The 22351-nt window shown below is 33.5% G+C and overlaps 1 protein-coding gene across 27 annotated transcripts in view; it reads right to left on the reverse strand.

Moving 5' to 3' along the window:
• The window catches only part of BAZ2B (bromodomain adjacent to zinc finger domain 2B), a 391511-nt gene that overhangs the window by 164347 nt on the left and 204813 nt on the right, over window positions 1–22351 (reverse strand). Inside the window, exon 1 of one of the 27 annotated variants that reach the window (XM_041721648.1) lies at window positions 13968–14470. The exons of 25 other annotated variants lie outside the window; for them this stretch is intronic. The gene's annotated coding sequence lies outside the window, so the exon portion shown is untranslated. Of the gene's footprint in view, window positions 1–13849; window positions 14471–22351 lie in introns of those variants that run through there. One more of the 27 variants, XM_041721647.1, reaches the window with a different exon arrangement.

A 22351-nucleotide genomic window follows, 5' to 3' on the forward strand; every position in this document is an offset into this window, starting at 1 on the left:
AAAACCTAATTTATAAAGTTCAAAGTACAAATTCTCAGTTGGTACTTAGGCCCCTTCTTTTAATTTTAATAAACTGCTGAAACCTAAAAATTTAACTTGCCATTCAAGTGATCTATTTATGCCAATCAACTCTTTTCCAATATTTATATCAAACTTCTCAAATTCATTACAGTAAAGATGTTAGGGTTACTACTTCCCTTGCATTAGCTAATTTTATTTTACTTAAAATATACCAAGACCCTGAGAGGTCAGTTCAGTCACACTTGGTTTATGAGTCTCATATTAAACATCTCTCTCTTAAGACATATATTAGAATCCTATTGAAGACAGATAAACAAGATTCCACTCTGCTTAAATGGCAAATCTTTTTTATATAAGTGTGAAATATTATCTACAAATGCATAAAAGTGCTGGTCCAGAACATTCCTCTAACAAAGTTTCACATGAATTAATTTGATTTTGCTATTCAGTCTGTTTATGTAACATATATTTTAAACAAAGATGCAGAGAGCAATTATGTTTCAAAATCTGTCTCGGTAAACAGAAGTTGATTTACAAAGCTACATGTTTATTATATAATCACAATCACTTTATTTTGAATATTGATGGACAGAAGTAACATTATGAAAATGACTTACATAATATCCTCAGATAAAAGTAGTAAGCCCACTACAATTGGAAGTACTCATTCACGTTGGGAAAATTTGACCAATAAAAATATTAACTTAGAATCTTGTAAAACAAACAAGTGTATGATTTATTTTGTAGAAGAGAATTCCAGCACAGTGCCTTTATTTACTAGGTTTTCAAATATTTACTATTAAAGAAATTCTTTGCTACATAAGAGTTTTACCCTAGACTTCCTTCAACGCAATGATTCTCAACCCTGGCTGTATATTAGAAACAACTGGGGATCTTAAAAAATATTTATATTTATGCCAAGGTCCAACTTCAGGCTGGTTATATCAGAGTCTTTGGGGATGGGAGCTATGCATTAAGAGTTTTAGAAAGCTCTAAGTTCATTGCCATGGTGTTTTAAAAAGCTTCAGTTCAACATTGTTAAATTCCATCAATTTTGAGGTTCAAATGTAAATAATGATCAGCTAGTGCTCACTGCCCTGCCAGCCTGGGATATAATATTAAGGATGCTAGAAGACTAAAATAAAAAGAAAAATAAAAAGATCTGCTAGAATGAGGTGGTAGGGATTAAAATGAGTACAAGAAGTGTAAGAAAATATATAGACAGCCTAGATGAAAAGATCTCATGAGGGAAAGGCAAGAAAATATAATTAATCTTAAGGTCCCAAAGCTAGGTGGGAAAATTAAAACATAGAGACAAATTCATGCAGGTAATAGCAGATAAATGTAAAGAGAGCTTCGATACACTAGAACTAACAACCAACAACTTGATAAACAAGTGTTAATGAAGGATCTGAATAGGTTACACATGCAAAAGCTAACTGTGTATTACAGATTGTCTACCATGTGTCCAAGTGAGCATTCAAGGTGGCTGGTAACAGGGGCAGGTATGAGAACTCTCAGTCATCCTTCTGTCACAAGGACAGAGAAATCTGAAACAAAGATCTCTACTTTCCAAGAGTCCTCTGCCTCTTCCCAAAGCACTCTTATAAAGGCTGCTGTAAATACACTGTCCAAGGCAAGGTTTATATATACAGTAGGCACACTGAAAGGAAGGAGGGAAAATAAGACTGCCACACCTCCAAAAAAGTTTCTACGAGGACATGTGACTACCTGGGTAAGACCCCCCAGCCAACCATGAATCTCTTACCTGGTAACCCTTACATGATCTATCACTTCTTGAGGTTCTATGTAACTGAGGGTGGAAATGGACTCAGTGCTTTCAGTTATTTATCTTTGACCCCAAAAGGAGGGAGCCAGCATGATGAGAGCAGAAGTGGACTTAGTATTAGAACAGATCGTCCCAGCTATTCAGGATATCTGAATTGTAATATGCCAAATTGGATAATTGAATACCCACAAAGTTCAGCTTCAATATCATGTCTAAGGAATGATTAGTAAAATAAACGTATTAGAACAAACTAATCCTACTTAGGAAATAAAGACTTTAGAAAAACTTTCAGGGAGAAATGATGTAGATTTCTATTAGCTATTATTAAATGAAGAAAACCTCCTGGTACTTGGGCAATAATACCACAAGGAAAAATAAAACAAGTAGGCCTGGTTGAAGAAACACCCAAAACCTTGAGGAATACTTTTAATACTTAGGCTGAAGCCTAGGAAAGAGGGCCTGCCTTTCAGAACCTGTAGATCTATTATAATATAGGGCCAGCAAGGAAAACATCATTACCACCAATGTCTTACTCTCCTTTTCCCAATTTTTGACATCCTGAGTATTTTCCTTTTAGGGTCAAAGATAAATAATTGAAAGTACTGAGTCCATTTCCACCCTTAGTAAGTTGTGTCCTAAGGTATAAGGAGGATAAGAAAAAGGAAAATAATGAGGTAAGTGAAAGAATCTAACAACACAAAATATCCAAAGAGCTAAGAGTCCAACAATTGGCACTATTAGTAGGAATGATAAATAATCCATCATTCACACATAAGCCACCTGCTCCATATCAGGTATAATAACTTACAGGATAAGCCAGCAGAGAAGTGGTGGTGCCCATAAGGTAACTAAACTATGGTAATAAACATTAAAGATTCATGTGTCCCTGAAATAGAGTTTGGAATAACAAGAAGACCTTCTGAAAGCTGGCTGATAGCCATCAAAGAAAATCTGAATGGCAGCAAAGGAGATCTTGATGTTCAAGGACAAAAACAAAAAAGAGGTTTGCTTCCAAAATGTATCCTGATAGACTGAAAAAATCTAAAACCTGGAGAAATCTGCTATGAAAACTAGAAAAATTTTACTAGGCAACTGATCAACAGCTCACTCAGTAAAGAAATTCAGGCTTCAAATCACTACAATAAAGAGGTAACAGAAATTCTGGACAATCTTAGAAGAAAGATAAAAAGGAAGACCTGGGAAGAACAGCAGGCAGACAGATGCCCCCCAGCTGTTGAGTTCATCCACATCTGGTGGTACGGTGTTGGCACAAGCACACCTTAAGCACCGTACCATTCAGTCATCGGGATACTAAGATACTGGGACAAAATTCCATGTAGGACTCACTTACGCTTCCTACCACGTGGTAAGTAATCTTCTAAGCTGAATAAAATAATTAAAAGAAGAAAAGTGAGAAGGGACAAAGGATGACAATTAATTATAATCATACTAAACGCACAAGTGGCTGCTGCCAAAAGTGGCAAATTCCCTCCTTCTGAGGTTGAACCATATTCCATCATATTCATGTAACTATTTTCTTTATCCACGCATCTGTTGATGTACATTTAGGATGTTTCCACCTCTTGGCTACTGTGAATAGTTCTAATGAACCACAGGAGCAGTAATATGTCTCGAAGACCCTGACTGAATTCTTTAGGATAAACACCAAGAAGTGGGATTGCTAGAGCATATGGTAATTCTATTTTTAATTTCTTAAGAAACCTCTATACTATTTTCCATAGTGGCTGCATTATTTTACATTTCTACAAGGGTTCCAAACTCCTCACATCTTAGTGAACACTTGTATTTTGTTTTCTGATAATAGCCACCCTGAAAAGGTGTGGAGTGCTATCTTCTTGTGGATTTGATTTGCGTTTCTCCGGTGACTAGTGATGATGAATATCTTTTCATATACACGTTAGCCGCTCTCATGTCATATTTGGAGTAATGTCTGCTCAAGTCTTTAGTCCATCTTTAAATCAGTTTACCAGTTTTTTGTACTATTGAATTGTTAAAGTTCCTTACACAGTTGACATTTGAACAACACGAGAGTTAGGGGCACAATACCTTGAGCAGTCAAAAATCTGCATATAACTTTTGACTCCCCAAAAACTTAACTACTAATTGCCTACTGTTGACCAGAAGCCTTACCAATAATATAGTTGATTTACAAACATCTTGTATATTATATGTATTACATCCTGTAGTCTTAAAGTAGGAGAAAATAAAATAGAATGAAGAAAATCATTAGGAAGAAAACACACATTTACAATGCTGTACTGTATTTATTGAAAAGAAAATTCCACGTGTAAATGGACCCACACACTTCAAACCTGTGTTGTTCAAGGGTCAGCTATATATTTTAAAGATTAACTTGTTATCAGATACGTGGTTTGCGAGTATTTCTCCTACTCCATACATTGCCTTTTCATTCTGCTATTTCCTTTGCTGTGCAGAAGATTCTTAGTTTGATGTAGTCTCACTCTCTTATTTTTGTTGCCTATGCTTTTGGTGACACATCTGTAATAATCATTGCCAAGACCAATGTCATGAAGCTTTGCCCCTAAGTTTTATTCTGCGAATTTTACAGCCTCAGGTCTTACATTTAAGTCTTTAATCCATATTGGTTGATTTTTTGTGTATAGCGTAAAATAAGGGTCCAATTTCACCCTTTTGCATACAGATGATAGGCAGTTTTCCCATCACCACTTACTGAACAGACTAGCCTTTTCTTATTGTGTACTCTTGGCACTCTTCCAAGATGAGTTGACTATATATGCATGGATTTATTTCTGGGCTCTCTATTCTGCTTCATTGGTCTATATGTCTGAATTCTAGTACTAACTGTTTTGATTACTGTGGCTCTGTAATATATTTTGAAAACAGGAAGTGTGATGCCTCTAGCTTTGTTCTTTTTTTCTATAGATTGATTTGGCTGTTTGTGATCTTCTAGGGTTCCATATGAATTTTGGAATTGGTTTTTCTATGTCTGTAAAAAGTGCCATTGAGATTTTGATAGTGATCAAATCTATCGACCACTTTTAACACTGTGGATATTTTAACAATATTGCCTTCTAATCTCCTCTTTAATTTTTTTTTTAATTTTTATTTATTTATGATAGTCACACAGAGAGAGAGAGAGAGAGGCAGAGACACAGGCAGAGGGAGAAGCAGGCTCCATGCACCGGGAGCCTGACGTGGGATTCGATCCCGGGTCTCCAGGATCGCGCCCTGGGCCAAAGGCAGGCGCCAAACCGCTGTGCCACCCAGGGATCCCCCTCTCCTCTTTAAATTTTATACCTTACTTAGTTTTTGATCCTTTTAAATTCTTTAGTTTCTTACCAATTCAGCAATGCCACAATAAAAACATTTAAAATATTTTATTTAATTATTTAATTTTCAGCAGGTTATTCAAATATTTGAGTCAACCGCAATTCTATGGTCAATTATGTATTGTTTTTTTTTTTTAACAACTGGAAACTTTTTTCCCAAAAGTTTTTTTCTAAGTTTAATCTTGTTGATGACTTAGAGACCTCATAATCTCAGTTTTTTTTTTTTTAAGATTTATTTATTTACTTATTCATGATAGACATAGAGAGAGAGAGAGGCAGAGACACAGAAAGAGGGAGAAGCAGGCTCCATGCCGGGAGCCAGACATTGGACTCGATCCTGGGACTCCAGGATCACGCCCCGGGCCAAAGGCAGGCGCTAAACCACTGAGCCATCCAGGGATCCCTCCTTCTCACTTCTTATATAAGTGTGGAAAGACTCAGTAAGCTGAAATCACCATTAAGGCAAGTTGGGGGTAAGGGGAGAGGGAGAGGGGGAAGGAGAGGGAGAGAGAGGGGGAGAGAAAGAGAGAGAGAGAATCTCAAGCAGACTCCCTGTTTTGCCCAGAGCCTGCCATGAGGCTTGATCTCATGACCCTGAGATCATGACCTGAGCCAAAGTCAAGAGCTGGATGCTTAACCGATTGAGCCACCCAGGGGGCCTCCCTCCACTTTTGATGAGAAATTTTAAGGAAGCTTCTAATTAGTCTTCCTTTTATTCCCAGAAATTACTTCTCTGATGTCCTAAACAATATTCTTATTAAGTAACCAATTATATCCATTATTACTATTTCCATATTGAATCCATAAGTGATCTCATTATTGTTTATGTGTTTATTACATTATATATCCTTCCTAGGGATGTTTGTAATTAAGTCAAAAAAGTTTCCCTATTCCAATATGGTTTCCCATTTCCTAGGTTATAAGACCTTATCCAGCTAGTGAAATAAGCCTGTCTTTTGGCTTAGTGGCCCCTCACTGATCTAAAAAAGACAGGTAAACATTGTTCTACTAACTCACATGGAATTACAGAATTTATACTTTTAAGAGTCATCTCAAAAATGTCTACTGAAATGCCAGTAGTCTTCTCTCTCAAGACTTATAAAATGTTAACATAAATGAAATAAGATTAATATAAAATGACTAAGAAGGGTGTATTGGGAGTATTTTCCCACTAGACATAAGTGATTTTACTTTATAATGCAAAAAAGGCAACTAAAAAATAACATTGGGCAGAATCACACTAAAGTTACACTAATTACTTGTAGAAATGGCCATATTTATCCTTTCACAACAGATTCTTAGGAACTAAGAAACAGAGATTTGATGACCATGTTTATAAAATATTACAGCAAAACTGGAATTAGAGGCAACCAGAAGGCTTATTTTATTAAAATTCACTGTAAGAGGTGGTTTTTTACACATACATGTTTCCTTTTTCTCTTTTCCTTTTAAGAAAAGTATAAGTTATGTGCTGAAGCTAGTAGTGATTCAGTTAATCTTTTACGTACTCTATGGTATAATAGAATAAAAGTTAACGCTTGATGCAGTCACTGTAGAAAACAGCAGTTCCTCAAAAAGCTAAACATAAAATTGCCACATGACCTACCAATTTCACACCACGGCACATACATGCTTGAAAAGAACTGAAAGCACAATCTTGAACAGATATCTGTACATTTAAAAACCAATCAAGAGGGTTGCCTGGGTGGCTCAGTCAGTTAGGAATTTGCCTTTGGCTCAGGTCATGATCCCAGGGTCCAGGATTTGGGCCCTGTGTCAGGCTCCCTGCTCAGCAGGGAGTCTACTTTTCCTTCTGCCCCTCCACCCACTTGTGCTTGCGCTCTTTCCCTCTCTCTCAAATAAACAAAATCTTTAAAATAAATAAAGATTTAAAAAATCCATCAAGAGATAAATAGAAAAAAAAGAGATAAATAGATGTGATATATACATACATATGTGTCACATCTGTGATAGAAAGATAGATAAATAATAGGATATTACTGAGCCCTAAAGAGCACGAAGTTCCAACAGGTGCTATAACATAGATGAAACTTGAAAACATTATAGTAAGTGAAATGAACCTGACATGAAAGGACAAATATTATATGATTTTGCTTACAGGAAATATCTAGAATAGACAAACTAATAAGGATAGAAAGTACATCCAAGGGATGGCTGGGTGGCTCAGAGGTTAAGCATCTATCTTTGGCTCAAGGCATGATCCTGGGGTTCCAAGTTCGAGTCCTTCATGGGGTTCCCTGCATGGAGCCTGCTTCTCCCTCTGCCTGTGTCTCTGCCTCTCTCTCTGTCTCTCATGAATAAATAAATAAAATCTTAAAAAAAAGAAAGTAGATTCAAGTTTACCAGGGATTGGGGAAAAGGGGGGTAATATAGAATTAGTGCTTAATGGCTAGAGAATTTCTGTTTGAGGTGATGAAAAGTTTTGGAAAAAGAGAGTGGTGACTGTTGCACAACATTGTAAATGTGATTAATGCCAATGAATTATACACTTAAAAATGGTTAAAATGAAGGGGCACTGGGATGGCTCAGACAGTTAAGTGACCAACTCTTGATTTTGGCTCTGGTCATGACCTCAAGGTTGTGAGATTGAGTCCCACCACAGGGCTTTGAGCTCAGGAGGGTGTCGGCTTGAGATTCTTTCTCTCCCTCTACGCGCCCCCCCCCCCGCCCGCACTCATGAGCTCACATGCTCTCTCTCAAATAAATAATGTTTTTAAAAAATAGTTAAAATGGTAATTTTTATGTTATCTATTTTTCCACAACTTGAAAAATTTAGTAATGTGGAATACATTGGATTATATACTTTAAATGGGTAAATTATAAACTGTAGTGTATGAAATATTTCAGTAAAGATGTTATAAAAAATTAACACTTGAAATTTTTCTTCATTGCTTGAAGATCAGGTCCCTTTTTCTTTTTCCAGCCTTCCCTGGTCATTCTAGTGACCCTTCTCTCTTATTCCCGAATCATAATATTTTATCTTTTTAATTACTCAGCAATTAATCCTCTCTTCTTTTTGGCATCACTGGTATTTTTTAATTACTGTTACGCATTTAATATTTGATTATATTTTGTTTATAAAATAAGATTAGTTGTTCATATTAGCAAATCAAGACCCATATTTAATATTTGTTTATACTTTGTTTACCAAACAAGATTAGCAGTAGCTCAAATTGTCAAATGAAGACCCAGTAGCTCTCTTCCATCTTCAAATCTCTAAAAAATAATTTAATGTTACATTTGCACAAATATATATAGTAAAAATTTCAGTAACAAATGTTAAGAGAAAGCTGTCTCAAAAAAATAATCAGAATACTCATTCCCTAAGGCACTCTTCAATTAATCAACGATGTAATAGATTTAGTTCAGTATAATTATTAAAAATAGGCAATAGGATACTTTTACCAGAAAAAGTTCTGACTGACCGTTTTTCTTTTTCCCCAAATGAATTAAAGACACAGTCCAAATAAAAAATAAAACAAAATAGATGAGGAATATACAAACATTTAACACATATACTAGTATTTTTTATGCCTAAGTAGATACATTTAGGATATATACATCTAATCCTAAACAGAATTAACTAAAATATGAGATTATTCAAATAATATAGTTACAAGAGCCAACCATAATTTTTATTTATGCAAAATCTCATTTAATAATCACAATAGTCTTAAAATATATCATACATAAATATTTGGGGTATAAAATGAAGGAGAAGGAAGACTTTAGAAAAAGAAATAGGAAGGATAAATATTTTTGTTCCTGTGAAAAAATAGTATAAAATTTTGAGAAATGTATAAAACAGTGCACTTGGAACAAAGCCATATAGTTACAGAAAAGAAATATAAAGACTAGGTAAATTTCCTACTTATGTCCTTAGTATATGCTTAAAATAACCTGTTAGGCTTAGAGGCTATTTTAATCCACAGTGGAGTTTTGTTTTGTTTTTTTTTAATTGATACTTTTCAAAATGTGCAAAATGCTTTTGTTAAAATATTTATTTCCTGCAGAATGTGTGAATGGCCTTCTCTTGAATGTGTTTTTGAAAACATATCATAAATTACATAAATTATATTTTGATCTAAAGGCAAATGTTTAAGTTCTTAAAGTATAGCATCATTACCTAAAAGTAAATCTGTTACAATGAACAACTATGTTTCTATTTCCTACTGAAGTAGAATGACTTATATTCACTTTTCCAATGAAAATATCCACTGACATCTCAGAGAAGATTGCTTTTCCAGTCAGAAACACAGCTATTTATCAAATTCACTTCCCCAGAAAGCAGCCATTAAAGGAAAAGAAACAAAAATGGGTTTCCATCAGATAAATACAGGAGTTAAACTCATTCTTTATTAATTAAAATGTCCTCCTGCCCTTAATCTCTGAGGTTTTATAATGTACAAAAGATTCCAACAAGCTTGGATTGTGATTCTCAAGGTCACAGCATATTAGAAAGAGGGATAAAGATGATAATAGTAGCTGTAATTTTCTAAATGTGTATTAAGGACTACGCATGGGGGTAGAGCTAAGAGTGGAGGAACTGTCTGTAATAGGTAATTGTATTGAAAGTTGTACAGATATTGAAAAAAATAATAATAAAAAAAAAACCTCCCCAACAAACGGCTTAACTCTATGATGGAGATTCTATAAGCCTTATGTTCCAAGAGTATCACTATACATTAAAGTTACAATAAAGATAACGAAAAAAAAAAAAAAGAAAGAAAGAAAACTCCCTGAGATCTTAAATAAAAGTTTAAAGTTTTACAAAACTTAATATATTATATATTTTTAAAAATGATGATCATAGACAATGGAAACTAAACATTTATATTTGAATGCAGACCCATCACTTAATATATCAGTGACCTCAGGCAATTTTAATCTCCCTCAGACTCAGTTTCTCCAAGTGTAAAATGGGAAAAATAATTTTTTATGGCACTATGGTGAGAATCAACGTTTGTAATAGCACCCAGTACAACTCATTAATATAGTAACTAATGAAATGCTCTGAAAATTTAACTATCTAGAATAAATTGTCCTTTGAAATAATTTTACTTCTTTTAAAAATGTTATGACTTTTTAGATGTTTAGCTGTTACTCTGTAGTTTGTAAATATGTAAAGTAGAAAATGCCAAGATTCATGTAAGTGTATAAAGGATGTTTTTTAATCTCATTATAAGGCACCTCTTTGACCAATTCATTCTTTAGCCTCAATTTAGATGGCATCTCCTCTGGAAAGCCTTCTTTAATCTCTACTTGTACATCTACTAGACACTTAAAAATCTACCACATCCAAAACGAAAGTCCTGATTGCTCATCTCTGTCCCAAAGTTGCTCCATCTAAATACCTTTCCCATCTCAGAGTTGATGCCAAAACCATCTTTCCCAGTTTCTCAGCCAAATCTTAGAGTCGTTTTGTCTTTTTTTCTCATATCCCAGATACAATCCATCAAAAGCCTTTTTGGTTGTACCTTAGAAAGATCCAGAATTTAAAAAAAAAAATCCAGAATTTGACTTCTATCAAACTTCAGTCACTTAGATTACGCTATGAGATTTTTTTTTTATTTTTTTTTTTTATTTTTTTTTTTACGCTATGAGATTTTTAACTAGAGGACAGTGCCTCCCTATATAGTCTAATCTCAACACAGCAACTGGAATGATCCTTCAAAAGTATAAACCAGATTTACTGATAGCCCTGCAATGGCTCCTTGAAGTCATTCTACGGGTCTGTAAAGCCCTGTATGATCTAACCCTTCCACCCATTACCTCTATCAATACTTCCTCTACTCTCCCATCTCCCTCACTCTGCTCCAATCACACTGGTCTCTGTTCATTACTTTGAACATACCAGGCATGTTCCTGCCTCAAGCCCTCTATCCGGAAGGCTCTTCCCAAAGATTTCCACAGAGCTATCCAATTCCTTGGTCCTTGCTCAATTATCACCTTCTTTATAAATCCTTCTTCAATCTCTGCAACCCATCATCACCACAGCCTTCCTATTCTGCTCTACTTTTTCTATCCTCCATTAAACTTGACAACTTAAAATGTGCTATGTACTTCATTTATCATGTTTATTGTTTATCTCCACCCCCATTATACATTCCACAAAAGCAGAGAACTTTGGAAGTTTTATTTACTGATACATCTCATGTACCTAGAATAGCACCAAAAAATGCAAATAAAATATGTGAATCAAAGAATACATTAGGCACTTCCTGTGTTGCCTTTAGCATCCTGCACTGGCCACTATTATATCAGTATCACAGGGTACTGTAATAGCTGTTAATTTTCTGTCTTTTCAACTAAACTACTTTAAATTTCTTGAAACACAGGAGTTTTATTTTACTTTCTATTAGTAGTGCTGGCACTTCCTTACAGTGCCTGACACTTAGTAAGTACTCTGCATTATTTAATATATTGATGAAAAAAATAAACCTATCTAAATCAAGATGTAAGCACCTTTATTATCTCCAAAATATAAACACAATGCTTAAAGGCATAACACTGAAGACTGAGTTCTGGATTCTGTGTTTTTGGTCTGGGTCTGGCACTTATAAAACACTGTTGAAATTATTTAAATTTTCTACAACTATTTCCTTATTAGTAAAAAGTAGAGTAGTGATGATATCTCAATCTCATATGATTACCATGAATATAAAAAGCAGGTAATAGTGAAAAAATTCAGAACGTGCCACTCTAGCATATTGACTATTTTGAGTTAAAGGCCTTTGAAAAATAGCAAATATAAGGAAAAAAGATTCTGATCTTCCTTCTTTTTCTTAAAAGCAAAAAATGTAATTCCTCTATGAAAGATGTCCTCCTATACCAGAAGGAAAGTAACATTCTTATCATCAAGGACAAAAATTGAGACTGTGATAATTCTTTACAGACTGTTAAAAATAATTCTCTCCCTTTAGCCTCTGTACATAATTTTTCACTTTTCCGTAACTGTCTCTCTTTATTCAACTTAATATAAAACAAATAGGTTTTGCCATTTCTTTGGATCTTCATTCCTTATGCAGACTTCCATGTCACGCAAAACTTTTATTAAGTAAATCTGTATGCTTTTCTCATGTTGATGTACCTTAAAAGTCTATTTAATTTTCAGGCCCAGCCACAAGGAACTCTAAAAGGGTAAAGGTAAAAGTCTGTATCTCCTACAAGAAAATCAGCACAGTGATTGATATATATATTATGCAGTCAATACTGACATCTATTACTTGTTATTACAAATTAAGTAGAACCACTACTTTAAGTCCTACTTCAATAACTTGACTAAGCTAAAATATTCACTAAACATAATCTTTAGAATATCCTAGAAAGCACCAATGATTTATATTAAAAATTATTTACCTAAAATAACTTTGTGAAGCATTTTGCAAAACAGTTTCTTAATTCTCTCAATAAAAGTATTATATTTATATTATTTCAGAATATTTTAAAATATTTCTGGATGTTAGGTTCTATAACTATCTTTGGCAATTGCTTTCTATGTTTAATAATTTAATAATATATTTTCTTTTATATGGCCAGGGTACCTAATTCTAGAGTTTAAAAATCAAGTATCTTACTATTTAGATGAACTACACTTATAAGCCTTTAAAATATACACACATTCTTCTCTCTGCTCTGAATAATTTCATTTCCAAAAGTAAGACTTTTGAGAAAAAGATTTAAGTCCATTTATGACACTTTACTAATCACCTCCAAGCTTTTCACTTTTCATTTCAGTCATGTATCCAACAATAATATTCTGGTAATGTTATATTTTGAACTGAGCAAAACTAACAATTCTGTCTAAATTAAAAGGCCAATTGTATGATGTTTATTTTAAACCCTATTTTCTCTTATTTTATAATAAAAATAAATTTTCTATTGTTTTATAACAGAAAAATATTATTTCCCTGCCTACTGTGACTCCTAAATGTTTTCCTACTCTATCTCTGGAGTCAGTTCTCCATTTTATAAAACACTTGTAAAAACTAATTTTCTTTACAGTTTGTACTAATATAAAGAAATAAACAAACATACACATTTTACTTAACACTCACATGGACAGCAGACAAGAAAACTGAGGTAAGCAGTTTAAATGATTGTCCCAAGACCACAGATGGAGTGACTGCCAGCTTTAGGATTAAAACTAAGCAGCTCATTATTCTCTTCTTATATTCCAAGTACTTAATACTGTTTTTACATCACAAGGATTTCTTAACTAATTTAAGAACAATAACTTAATTTAATAATTAAAACAATTATCAACAATTATGATAAACGTAAATACATTTGTGAAATTTATGAAACAAAAATAAAATTACTTTAGTCAAATATTCCCTGAAAACATTAATCTGATTTACCACATGTTATTTTTAAAATTTTCCTTAGCCAAGAAAGTGACAGTTCAATATAATTTATCATTTCAATGTCTTTTTTAAAAGCCAATTTCTTCAACCAAAAATCTACAATGAGTATATGAGATGGTTGCTACCAAAGGAAATACTTTTCATTAAAAGAAATTTTCCAAACTTAAACCAGTAGTTTCTACTCTAATTGTAAACTTAAACTTCAGGATATATTTACACAGATATATCTATGAAAAGACAAAGATAAAAAGTAAAGAAAACATCAAATACTATTGCATTTACAAGAGAAAAACACACACAGTATAACATTAACAGCTTACTGTGGAGAGTGGGTTTAATCAGGAAGTAGCCATTATCCTTTCGATTCAGAGCAGTGACAGCACTCCAAAACAACAAGCCGTGATATTTTTCAGTTAAAAGGAATGAAAGAATACCTACTATTGTGTCCTAGCTTTGCTGACCCCAAAGGTCACCACATGTCTTTTATCAAAAGCTATCATGAAAACATAATCCAAGTAAGCATTTACAATGCTCTGTTTGTTGAAACACCTAAAATCTACCTAACACAACCTCTCTCTCTCAGTTACTCACAAAACATGGCTGTCTTATTCAGAGATTAGCAATTATTGTAATGAGATACTGTCGGAGAGGGTCAAATAGTACTTCCTGCAGTTTACACATCTTGATTTCCTGGTAAACAAACTGAAAGGCAGGTGGTGCACTTAGATCACCAGTAAACGTGAATGCTCACGTGACAAAACTAAGCCAGGTGAGGTTGATGTCTAAGTAATCGTTCTTTTCTTCATTTTATTAACGTCAAAACAGACAATAAAGAGTTCAGTCTTTCTTCCCTTTTTTAAGGAGGGTTTATTCCTGACGTGCATAGGCACACAGTTTATAATAAGGAATGCTTGAAAAACGAATCTGTTTAAGTAGGTTTTAAAAATTACTTCTGGCAAGTAAATTGTAAAGAAACGAGGCAATGCTAATAAGGTATAAAAAAAACTAAACTATGAATAACTGTTCAAAAAATCTGCTAAATATAAGGAAAAGTGTTTAAATTTCAACTGCCTCATGAAAGTAGATAAAAGAAGTTTCTGAGTTATTATTAAAAGCCAAAATTAAATTTTATTCAAAGCATAAGCCTATTTTTATCAGGGCAAGCTCCTGCAAAAATATTGCTTTATAATTTATGTGGCAGTGTTTGAAAAAAATACCTCAATTATATGAATCAAAAAGTTTATAAAACTTGAAGCTCTTCCCAGGATCCTTTAAAATTCATATTTCAAAAGAAAACAAAACTGAACAATATTTACTTGTGAGCATCTTTAAAAATATATTGTTAGTTTGAAGACTAAGTTTTCTTGTCCTTAGTTTTTTTTCCCCCCAAATTGCTGGGGTTTTTTCCTTCTCTGAAAGTTCTAGTGTAAATGAATGAGTGTTTAAATTAAGGGTATAAAACAAGGGTATAAAGCAAACACATATACTCTGTCAAAATGATAAACTAATTCACATTTTAAAAATATTTAAGATTTTTAAATCTTAATCTACAAAACTGCATTTATCTTAATTCTATATATACTAAGGCCATGTATCTATGTCTTATTAGAAACACAGAATGCTTTAATTTTAATGCAAAGAACTTTTAATGACCTTTTTACAACATAATCAAGGCATTAAGTTACATTACTTAAATCATATTTACTCTGTGAAATAAAATTCTATTGTACTGAAAGAGAAAACACAACAAAGTGACAATAAAATTAATAACGAAAAGAACACCCAAGTAGAGAAAACTCTAGTGACAAGAGAATAGAATCTCAGAAAAGGTCTCATTACAAACAATATATGTCATTTGAAAGGAGTGTGTATTCAATATTAAATATTAATACAACCCACTAATCACCACCTTTACTACAATGACATGAAATAGCAAATTTTTAAAAAACTATGACTACAGAGTTATAGTTCCAGGTCCAGTTCAGCTCCAGCTGCATTTCTTGGTCAAATGAAATAATTAAAATATTCTATAGTTGTCTGTAATGCAAAACAAAGTCCTAATATTTCTTTTATAGAAAATTTAAGATATAATTCCTGCTAAATATGTAGCTTTGACTATAATTCATATACCAAAACAAAACTAAATTTTAAATTAGAAAATTATTATTTCTGTTATTTCAAAGATCCAAGACTATCTTAATTTCCTATAATATATCAAAGTTAGAGGATAATGATAAAATAAATCTGAAATTCTGTTTCATTCATGGTGGCTTTTTTCAACAATCAGCAAGGTTTGGTATTAAGAGTTTATAATTAAAAAAAAAATAAGAGTTTATAATTCAGCTGAAAGGGCTGGGACAAAAACCAAGGAAATATATATGATACTCTGTGAGTTAGAAAAAGACCCCCTCTGAGCTGACATATGTGAAAAAGGCACCTTTTCCTCCTCTAGGATGTATTTCAGCCCTACTTACTCTCTTAAGTCAGGCACTCGTGTGTAGGGCACACCTAGCACAATAAAGTAACTATACGAGCAAATGGGCAAAAATCTTCAGAAAGGACTCCCCCACCCCCTGGCAAGTCTAAGAAACCACAGAGATTAGTCATCCATGACTTAAGAAATTCATACAAAAAGAAGAGAGGGGGCAGGGGAGGGGACACAAGGAGGAAGGAAGGTTCCTGCTTTTATTACTTGTCTTCTGCTAGCAATAAGTAAGCTTTACATGGTTATTTATAGCCTTTTTATTCCAAAATAATTCAATGTGACTTAGAGAAATATGAATAGTAGAACACATGCTTTCAAAATATAAATTAATATGCATAAAGAGAAAATAAAGAGGAAGCAAGAAAGATGAAACACAAGGTAAACTTGAAACAGAAACACCTATCATAAGGCCTTGCACAAGATGATTCTAATATGTAGGGGGTTCAGCTCTGAACTTCCCAGCAATAAAAGCCAAGTGGGAAACGACCAAATTACAAAATTTTTAATTCTCCATAAGACATCTTACAAACAAGCACCAGAGCTTTTCCTAATACTCAGAATTGAGAGATATTTCTTTTATATTTTTCAAATAATGTATCACTGGACAATACAATAATTTTTTCAACAGCATCTTTGCAGAAATTAAATAACGAATTTCACATGAAAGTTTCTTTTAACATTTCCTCAGTGGAAGCTGAGGTCATAACTAAAGGAAATTTACCCAGAAAATAAGCCATCTTGCTAAGAAAGCTTCGATAATTTATCTAATCTGGGTTTTTAAACAAATACTAACAATCCCCAGGATTTTTTGTTAGATTCACAGTCCACTTTCATACTGCAAATTCATACTTCATTTTCTAAATATTGGTTTTTCTGCTGGATGAGTACGTAAAAATGGGCATGCAAACTAGAACTGTGGTTCCACATCAGATGAAAGAGAAGACACTGGTAGTTAGGTAAGTCTAGACACTTAAAAGGGAACTTCTCTTTTTTACTTAAAACAGTTCCTCTCGTCTTTGTTAGCGACTTTCTATAACCCTGCTCGATCCAACAGCCTGAAAACCCAATCTATGATGACTTTTATTCCTCTTCAGTTTGGTATTTCTAACTATGGTAAAGAAATCTGACTTAGGGTTTCTAGATTCCTATGTTCTCATTCAGTTTGTACCATTGTAGATTCATTTTAGAGCATGAATCTTTGCATGCTTTTACAGCATTTGCTTTCTATATTATTGGTAAGGGGAAAAGACAGTTGTAAAATAAATATAAACAGAATACCTCTCCTCTCATTTTACAAGAAAAATAAGGCTAGCAATGGTAGCATCTCAGGATACCATATATATGTGGTCTGAATACTACTGCTAAAATTTAACAATGCTACAACCCAATTTTCACATACGGCAAATTTTTACGTATGGTGCGAATCACATCATCCATTATAGCTGGGTTGGTCACTTCTCTGTCTCCCAAAGATGTCAGGTTTATGTTCTGTTTCCCATTGCTTCTCCATGTCATTATCAGTTTAGATCTTATTCAGCATGGTCCTTTCTCAGAGCCTATTTGGGGCCATAAAACCTTCTTTCTCCACCTGATTTAGCTCTATATTATTCTCTAATTATTTAAGGGATCCACCTTACTAGATTTTGAAATACCTGATTTTATATCACTCACTATAAATCATAAAATGCAAACACCATAAGTACAAATTAATTTATTCATTAATAAACTGTACATATTTATTACAGCTCATGTTTGTTTACCATGACCAGAATATTTAGTAGGATTGCATCAAGTGAGTCAGTTGCCAATTTTTACTATGTAGGTAACTTTTTTGGCAGGATCAGGTTGGGGGTAGGGACGGAGGGGAGGTTGCAGAGGGGCAGAGGGAGAGGGAGAGAGAAAATCTTAAGCAGGTTCCATGCACAGCACAGGGCTCAATGTGGGGCTCAATCTCACAACCCTGAGATCATGACCTGAGCTGAAATCCAGAGCTGGACGTCTAACGGACTGAGTCACACAGGCGCACCCCATATAGGTAATTTCTAAATGGTGTATGGAATCAACCCATATTAAATCAAACCTTAGGCTTTTCTACTTTCAAGATGGTCAAAAGAATTTAATTGTAAGAACAACATTTGAGAACACTACCAAAAACCAAATAGATTTTATAAAATTGTCAGACCTCAAAATGACCAAAATTATATCAGCTATGTCCAATATAGTTTGATCCATATTTGAATTTATATATATCACCCAAACAGTCATGAAGCCTAATCCCTTGTTAAATGAATTTTTCCAATGTGTAGCCACCAAAATTTGTCATTTCTGAATTTCCTATTTTATGAAAACTCAATCTAAGTATAGTAATCTCAATGTACAATTTTTGCTATTGCAAATGGTAGCAGTATTTACATTTGTCATAATATGTACACTTCCTTAACATTTTTCTTGCAATAAGAAAAAGCACTCCCAAAATTTAAAAATGTGAGAAAGCATATGCTTAAGAAACTCATGTTAATTAGCACCTTAAATCAATCAAGATTATATTCTAGTCATTTTAAAAGTTATAGGATAATTAAAATGGTTACATTATTAACCACCTTATAATTGTTTACCTTAAAGAACAAAAGTAGGAAACATATCTATCACATAAATTGAAAAGCTTTAGAGCAAATTTAACAACAAAAGAAAGAATGTAATTCAATTTTCTTTCTTTTTCTAAAAAGCAAACTGGAAAGAGTAAACCAAAGGAAGCTACAAATATATATATTTTCATTTATTGCAACAGAATAGATACACACAGTGCCTGTGAGAATACAATATTCATTTTGCTGCAGAAGAACAGACATTGCATAACAATGAGATTTGCTAATGAAATCAACCATCAACCTGGAATACATATGTATTAAACCAAGACCTCAGTGTCATTTTCTTTTTGCATCGTTTGTTCTTTCTTTCATTTTTTCTTGACCTTGTCAGTATTTTTGTCCTTTAGATTTCGGAACTTTGGTTAAAGCAAAATCAAGACTATAATATTATACTGTAATGCTTTTTTTTTCATCACATTTATTTTTAATGTAAATTCCAATTGTTCTGCTTCTATCAGCACTATTAATGTACCTCTGGAAAAACAAAATCAATGGATGCTACCAGAAGAAACAAAGGCGGCTTATTTCTATGCAAAATAGTTGGATCAGGTCTAAAAAAACTTTTATCAACATTTGACATAAATTCTAGATGACAACTTTTATAGCAATATTAGTGCTTACTTAAGAAATTTTTAAAAATTATATATTTTAAAGTCATTTTTATTAATAGTGCTTGCTTACTTAATAAGAAACTTAAAAATAATATATCTTAAAGTCACTTTTGTGATAATATAAATCCTCCAGCAATTTCTACTACGGACAGTTATTAAGTGAAATAATGTAAGGCTGATATAATTATCAACTTGCAAATTATTATAATGCTTTTAGATTAAAATCATAATTTTTCTCCCCAAAATGCTCTGCTATCCTGGTCTACAAAATTAATCACCTATTTCCACTTATCAAAAGTGAATAATTCTGACAATTTTCTTAAAAATTTATTAATTTTAATTTATGATTTAATTATTATAATTTTCTATAAAAGCCCAAAAGACTATGAAAGTACTTGATATTATATACCTTTAAAAAAAAGCATTAATGTACTTCAAGATTGATTTATATCTTTTTGAGTATAAGCTATTTAACTAAATGACTATCCATCCTATTGGTTGACTGTTTACACAATTAGGTTTTCAATTCATGTGTGGTACAGATAAAATTAACAGCCTAACCTGCTGTGGTATATAATTGCTACTAATTCATGATAATAACAACTTTTAAAAATAGCAATACTTATACACACTAAAACAGCCTTAGTCAAATGAAATTAAGGTTTCTATTTTTATAATACCTTAATATACAACCTCAAACAATATCCTGCAAAATAAAAGTCAATAAGTATTTCAGTTATATTGAAAACATAAGCCAAATGTTCCTTATTATTATTTTTAAAATATTTTATTTATTTATTCATGAGAGACACAGAGAGAGAGAGAGAGAGAGAGAGAGAGAGAGAGAGGCAGAGACACAGGCAGAGGGAGAAGCAGGCTCCACGCAAGGAGCCTGATCTGGGACTCTGGATCACGCCCTGAGCCAAAGGTGGACGCTCAACTGCTGAGCCACCCAGGTGTCCCAAAATGCTTCTTATTTAAAAACTCTCTGAAAGTTGCCACTGACAGTCTGTTTTCCAGACTATTTTAAAAACTGTGAAGGACAATTTTAAGCAAAGAATCACATGATTGCAGAACAATAATTAATTCATATACAAGGTATTTCCCTAAAAAGCCAAGAAATGTCTATTAAAGTGTCAAAATATAAATCAGATTGGAGAGAAAAAAGCCAGTTTAAGCAAATGTCTATGGCAATACTGAAAACCTACTTTCATTAGGCAAAGGATGTAATTTAAAAATGCAGTGATGGGCTTTGGAAGGTGATCTAGCTCCTTGCAACTCAAGTGTGGTCCACAGACCACCAACATTGCAGTTGCTTCTTAAAAATAAAGACTCTCAAGCTCCAGCTCAAGCCTACTGAATCAGAATCTTTTGTACCATAAAAATTTAAAAAGCTCTAGATCATTCTAGAAAATTCTTCTACCTACCTAAAAATGTGTACCAATTCCAGTGACTTTTTATATTCTAACAATTCCTCAAAAATCCATATTAAAATGCAGAATATTCAAAGAATCAACAATTTACTTGTCATACTCAAAAACCATTTGCTTAATTACTTGAAGTCTCATATTCACATAGACTCCTGATTTAAAATTGTGGTGATAAAAGAATAAGGGTGTAGGAATAATCTTTTTTGTGAGATCTGGAAAGTATTAAAAAAATGGATAAAATGGAAGTATTTATACTTTCTAGAAATTATTTTAAGTTTTTAAGCCCAAGGATTCTTTCTTAAATAGAATCTTGTTAGGAAGCCCAGTATAGTAAAAAATAAATGAAGGCCAGCTCTTTGTGGCAGAGAAGGCACCCAGCAGTAGCCAAGGCATCTCAACAAAACTACCTCAGAATATAGTTTGAAAAACTCTGATTTAAGGAAAGTATGTAAGAGTCTAAAAACAAATTGAATATATAAAGTTTGCCATTCATCAAAGTCAGTCTAAGGATCACTATATAGAGAACTACTGTTTAATTTATTCTCTGGTGTTTTAAATTAATAAAATTACATAAATTAAGCATTTTTTCTCACTAAAATTGATCTTTCACCAAATTGTTCTAATTGGTGAAGCTACATTTATTTTTTATTTATTTTTAAAGATTTATTTATTCATTCATGAGAGACAGAGAGAGAGAGAGACAGAGACACAGGCAGAGGGAGAAGCAGACTCCATGTAGGAGCCTGATGTGGGACTTGATCCCAGGTCTCTAGGATAACACCCTGGGCGGAAGGCAGCGCTACACTGCTGAGCCACCCAGGGATCCCCATGAAGCTACATTTTTTTTTTTAAAGATTGATTGATTGATTGATTCATTCATTCATTCATTCATTCATGAGAGACACACACAGAGAGAGGCAGAGACACAGGCAGAGGGAGAAGCAGGCTCCATGCAGGGAGCCTGACGTGGGACTCGATCCCAGGTCTCCTTGATCAGGCCCTGGGCTGAAGGCGGCGCTAAACCACTGAGCTAAACCTGGGCTGCACAGGTGACCTTTAATTTTTTTAGTTAATAGTATGCCTACCATACACAAGACATAATGATAAGTGCCACAAGGGCATTAATAGATGAATGGACAAATCATTCTACTTATCACCCCAGGAGGGCGAAGACAGATATATGGAATATAATAAGTGCCATAAACGCACTATAGCTATGGAAGCAGAATAGTAATAAATACTATTTTTAAAGATTTTATTTACTTATTCATGAGAGACACAGAGAGACGCAGAGGCATGGGCAGAAGGAGAAGCAGGCTCTTCACGGGAGCCTGATGTGGGACTCGATCTCAGCACTCTGGGACCACAGATGTTCAACCACTGAGCCACCCAGGCATCCCTATGGAAGCATAATTAACTGAGGACTTTATAAAAGGCTTCATGAAGGGTGACATCTAAAGCAGACTTTGAAAGTGTGTAGGATTTTGAAAGACAAAGATGGTGAAGTAGAGGAACTGGAGAAAATGGCATCGTAAGTGGAGGGCCAGACATATACTGAAAAGCAGAAGATGAAGAGCACTGCGTATATTTGAAGAATAGCTTGAGGCAACTTGCAAGCTCTATAACAAAAATCATGAGTTGTTCATTT

This window comes from Vulpes lagopus, chromosome 11 (assembly GCF_018345385.1).
Source record: "Vulpes lagopus strain Blue_001 chromosome 11, ASM1834538v1, whole genome shotgun sequence".
In the NCBI taxonomy this organism is placed as follows: domain Eukaryota; kingdom Metazoa; phylum Chordata; class Mammalia; order Carnivora; family Canidae; genus Vulpes; species Vulpes lagopus.